At 43.9% G+C, this 5,647-nt stretch overlaps 1 pseudogene; it reads left to right on the top strand.

Annotated features, from left to right (window-relative positions):
• Positions 1–3,462: 3,462 nt before the first annotated feature.
• Positions 3,463–5,137, top strand: LOC110136080 (proline-rich protein PRCC pseudogene; annotated as a pseudogene).
• The last annotated feature ends 510 nt before the right edge of the window (positions 5,138–5,647 follow it).

The following is a 5,647-nucleotide window of genomic DNA, read 5'->3' as shown; positions in this document are numbered from 1 at the left end:
GGGGAGATCAAAGCTGAAGATGTAAATTTGGAAGTTGTTAGTAAATAGATGATTCTTAATGAACCATGAAACTGGATGAGCTCAACAGGGATTGTATATATATAGAAAAGGGAAAAGGTCCAAGGATTGTACCTTGGCCAGTGTTGGAAGGATAGAGAGGAATAAGCAGAATACTCAACAAAGGAAGCCAGTGGAATAGAGGGAAAACCAGAGAATATAGTAGAGAAACCGACTGAAAGATTTCTTAACACATAGGTGATTGGTAGCTTTGTGAGCATAATTTTGGTAGAGTGGCTCAGTAAACAGGAGGCAATTTATGGAAAGAATAACTATAGAAAACTCTTTTAAGTAGGAAAGAAATAGGATAGTGGCTGGAGAGAGACAGTGGTTTCAGGAGAGGATTTTATTGAAATAGAAGAAATACAGCCTCTGTGTTTATTGATGGGAATGTTTCAGTCGATAAGGGAGAAATAAATGCATAATTATGCAAAAAAAAAAAAAAAGGAAAAAATCTGAAGAGATGCCCTTCAGTAGCAGAGAGGGAAGGGATCTGGTGCAGAAATGAAAGATTTGGCCTCTGTGAAGAGCAGAGAATTCTTTCACAATCAGATGCGAGAAGGTAAAGTAGAAGAGCACAAATACCAGTGAGGGAGAGTTTACATGATGGTAGGAGGGTGCTGAAAATTTCTTCTCATTGTTCTTAGCAAGGTAGGAAGCAAAGATAAGAGTTGTTAATGTAGATGATGGGGAAAGTGTTGGATGTTTGACAAGAGAAATAAAAGAACAAAACAGTCATCTAGAAGTGTGGAAAACTAAATGAGCCAGAGAAATGTAGCAGGATTGGTAGACAGGAATAAAGAACTGGTAGAGATGAATAACCATCTCTATAAGATGAGATCAGTCATGATTATGCTCATTTTGTAAATGAGGAAATTGAGGCAGAGAAAAAAAATGGAACATGAATTATCACACACTAATAAATGCCAAAATTAAAACACACATCACATCTGAACATGATGATTAGCCACATTATCCTGACTAACTAATCTTTATGAGGACACCAGGAGGTAGAGTGTCATCACAATTTGAAGTAAATCACCCCCCATTCCCTCAAGAAATGTCATTACCTTCATGACTGGGGTTTAGGAGGCAGAAGCCCCATAAGCCAAAACAGAACCCAAAAAAGCCTGTGTTTCCAAATTTGGAGGAACTCAGACCTGTAAGCAAATGTGGAACGGAAGAAGTATAAGGGGGCTGTGAAAGAGTCACAGCTACCTGTACATGCCACAAGATTTGGATGATAGCAAGAAAAAAAGAGAGAGAGAGAAAGGGGGGGAAAATGCTGAAAAACTGAGCCACTTAATTGCTGCAGATTCTTCCTTTGAAACCTGCTCACTATGGAATTTTAAGATGATTCACCTTCCCTAAGCTCCCATCACAGATATTCCTTAAAAATAGATTGCTATGCTTAAAACAGATTGAAAGCTCAATCTTATATCATATATATTTTACTGCAATAAAATTAAAACATATCAATTGGAAAAACATGTTGTGAACATTAGTTCTCTCTGAGGGGAAAAAAAATGAATTACAATACAGGGCTAATTGAGTTGAAAAGTATAATTTGTCAGGGATGATTCAAAAACAAAAGGAGAATACTTTATTGGGTATGAGCCCAGAAAGTTTCCTTATATTCTTAAGTTAGGAGAAAATGAACATTTATCAAATAAGCTCATTTTCATCTCAGAAGCTCTCAGAGCAGGTGTTACTAGGAGAATGAACAGTGGGAGTTAGAAGACTGAACCAGAGATAGAAATAAAGGAAGAGGAATGCCTGAGGTGGGGTGATCCTGTCCACAGACCTACTGTGAAGGGCTTCTCCTGAGACCCCTGATATTGCACTAGAACTGTTGACACCTTCAGTTGCACTCTGTCTACACTGACACCAGGCCAGTGGTGAATAAAGCTCTCCTGCAAGATAAAGAAAGATTCGATATGTTCCAGAAAAGTCAGCCATAACATATGAAGTATGGAGACTTGGCAAGATGTCTTTAAAATATGAAAGACAGATGGACAGAGGGTGATGAAGGGAGATTGAGTCATTTGGAGCTAATGAAAGACAAGAAACTAGTACTAGTTAGTAAAAATCTTAACGTTATTTTCATCAATTATTTTTTGTTGTAACATGAAATGTTAAGCAAGTATAATCCAGATAGTCGTATATGTCAACATTTCAAAAATTCTTGTCCTTTGTCATACACTCCATACTTAATGTGATAACTCTCTTAATGCACATCTTTGCTTCTGGACAGCTATTAGTTAAAAATCTCATTCAGGCGGTCTACAATTTTTACTTTTGACTTAAAATATGATTGTAGAAATGCAGTGTTTGCTTTTCATTCTCTTTCCAGTAATATTTTGTCATAAAGTGAGAAATGCAAACTGCAAGTTGAATAGAAACTGGCCATTAGCTGATTCTGCTCAATTTGTACTTCTAAAACAATCATTACTTGTAATTATATTTTGCTTCCATAATGATGGTTATCAAAGCGACTCACTCAAAATGAGAACCTAGCAAAATAATTCTAGACAACCTCACCTTGACAACAGTACCTCCAAAAACACAATTATTTCATGACAGCTGGAAGTACTTCCCACTGTTTGTCTTTAGGAATGAGACAGCACACAGTTTCTGGTCATCAAGGATACAAAACCTTTTGTATTTTTGCCAGCTCTGCTATGAAACAATGCTAATTCTTAAAGCACTGTTAAATCAATCAGAGTTATACAATTACACGGTGGAGAACAGAATTTGTTAATGGGAAGTTAAATCTAAAGTAGGGAAGTATTAATCTCCAAAAGTGTTGTGACAATAAAAGCATGAATTTAATCAGTGAAGTGTGTGCTTCTTAGAACGTGCGTTAGCCTGCTCATTGCATGGTTTTCTGTGCACCTACTTTATCATCCTGCAAGTCAGACTTTAGACATGTAGAGATGGGTGTTATGTAAGTCTGTTTATACACAGGAAAGTTTTGCAAAACTCAGGTCAATTCAATAGTTTAGAGGCCATCAGTAGTCTTCGTTAGGGCACCCATGTTTCAATCTTCTCTTATCTTTCCAGAAATATTATCACTGTACTCCAAAAAACTCTAAATTCCTGCCAAACAAGTTTCTAACTTCTTAGTTTTGATCACATGCTTTCCTTTATTTAAAAAAAAAAAAATCACATTAGCTGTGTGTAGTTGCCTGGGACTAGGAGCTTAAGTGAAGAGGGAAGCCTTATTCGGTGGAAATCAACTTTGGGCATTGGCTTCTGCTGGGGCTAGCCCTAGAGTACAGAGAAGGCGGCCTTTTTGGTTGCCCTCCCCGCCGAGTCGGGGTGGGGCACACTAGGCCTCCGGACATCCGTGGTCTCAAGTAGGTCTCGTCTACCGGCAAGGGCGCCCCAAAGGCGGGCGGTGCCATGTCGCTGGTTGCTTACGCCAGCAGGGATGAAAGTGAGCCGGAGGAGGCGGAGCTGGAACTGGAGCCGGAGGAGGCGGCGGCGGCCCCTATACCTGGGCCCACTTTAGGGGGCTTGTTCCATTCACTCCCCACACCCAAGGGTCTGGCCTTGCTGCCTCCGCCCCCCCACCCCCCACCCCAGATACTGGCCCCAGCCTTTCCCCCGCCGCTGTTGCTGCCCCCACCCACCGGCGACCCCTGGCTCCAGCCTCCTCCTGCCTAGCCCTTGGCCTGGGAGGCTTCCCCGTGCCTCCAAGCGTGTGCCCGGCTGAAGCTGCGGGAGGCGCTCAGATTGGGGCTGCCCTCGCCCCGAGGCCCTGGCCTCAGTCTGCCCCCCACTATCGGCTGTGCCGGTCCCCGCCGGGGCTTCGGAAGCCAAAGAAAAGGACAGAGCCGGTGAAGATTGTGGCACCAGAGTTGCATACGAGGGATTCAGATTCTGAGGAAGATGAGCCCACGAAGAAGAAAACTGTCCTGCAGGGATCCAGTGAGGGGACTGGTGTGTCCGCCTTGCTTCCCCAACCTAAAAACCTGACTCTGAAAGAGACGAACAGGTTGCTCCGGCCCCGTGCCGCCTCCTGGAAACCCTGGGGTGGCTCCTCTGACACTAAGCCCTCCAGGCAAGCTTCTAAGCCCAGGTCCTCTTCTCTTGCCCCTGTTACCACAACCACCACTCCGTCGCCCTCAGCCATCAAGGCTGCCGCCCAGAGTGCTGCCCTGCAGGTGACGAGGCAGATCACACAGGAGGAGGACGACAGTGATGAGGAGGTAGCCCCTGAGAACTTTTTCTCCCTCCCTGAGAAGGCCAAGCCGCCTGGAGTTGAGACATACCCTTACCCACTGTCCCAGAAGAGCTGCCTCCAGGCACAGAACCAGAGCCGGCCTTCCAGGACGATGCAGCCAATGCCCCCTTGGAATTAAAGATGGCAGCAGGCTCAAGTGGGGCCCCTTGGATGCCTAAGCCTGGGGATGACTAGGGCTACAATCAGTTTTCCACATATGGCGATGCCAGTGCCGCTGGTGCTTACTATCAGGATTATTACAGTGGTGGCTACTATCCCGCCACAGGACCCGGCTCTGGTCCCCCCCCCCGCCCCCCACCCCAGGAAATTGCCCCAGATGCGTCCTTCATTGATGACGAAGCATTTAAGCGGCTGCAGCGGCGGAAACACCAGATTACGTATCTGATTCATCAGGCTAAGGAGCAGGAGCTGGGACTGAAGAACACCTGGTCGGAGAACAAGCTCAGCCGCCGGCAGACCCAAGCCAAATACGGATTCTAGGGCTCTGGACCTGACTGCCTCTGGACCGCCTGCAGCCCAGCTGGCTCGGCCCCCAGCTTCTCTCTGGGACCCCAGCTGATCCAAGCCCAGGATCTCTTTCCCTGAGGACCCAGCCCTCGCCTCTGCGAGAATGAACATATTTGATAGATTTTTTTTTCTTAACAAAAGTTAGAAAATTCAGCTCCTTTCTGTCTTGGAGCTAGCAAAGACTCAAGTGATGCCTCAGAAGGGGCTCTGAGTTCTTGGATGGGAGTTTTGCTCCCTGTGATGATATGTTGAACCCCTCCCTCCATCTTTTTTTTTTTTTTTTAAACCAGGGATGTCTGTTGAAATAAAATATTCAGTCAAAAATTCTCCACAGCTCATTCTTCTATTTCCCAGATGTAAGTTTATTCTATCCTTCAACCTCCAGTTCAAACTTTCTCTCTCCATAAAGCCATCTTTGATCCATGAACTTTTTTATTAATACTTCGAGTGAAACCACATGCTGTCTACTGTAAAGAATCATACAACTTTACAGTACCTCTGTGACATCACATACTTTTAATACTTTATGTGAGTTATGTATGCACATGTCTACTTTTCTGTAATAAGGATAGGAATCAGGTCTTAACATGTAATGATAGTAGGTACTTGATAGGTAGTACTTAACTCTTGTAGAATACTTTATATTGAATTATTTGAGGACTACTTAATGCTATATAGATTTACAAAGCATTTGACAGTAAATCTGACTATGTTCTACTATTATTGTTAGGTAGGAAGTTAGGCATGAGCAACAAGGAGTGGCCTAGTTGAAAAAGACTCAAGCTGATGCTAAACCCAGCCCAGATCTGCTCCAGTGAGACCCAAGAGAGCTCA

The sequence above is a fragment of the Odocoileus virginianus genome, chromosome 3, assembly GCF_023699985.2.
Source record: "Odocoileus virginianus isolate 20LAN1187 ecotype Illinois chromosome 3, Ovbor_1.2, whole genome shotgun sequence".
Taxonomy (NCBI): domain Eukaryota; kingdom Metazoa; phylum Chordata; class Mammalia; order Artiodactyla; family Cervidae; genus Odocoileus; species Odocoileus virginianus.
This window is presented reverse-complemented; position numbering and strand designations above follow the sequence as displayed.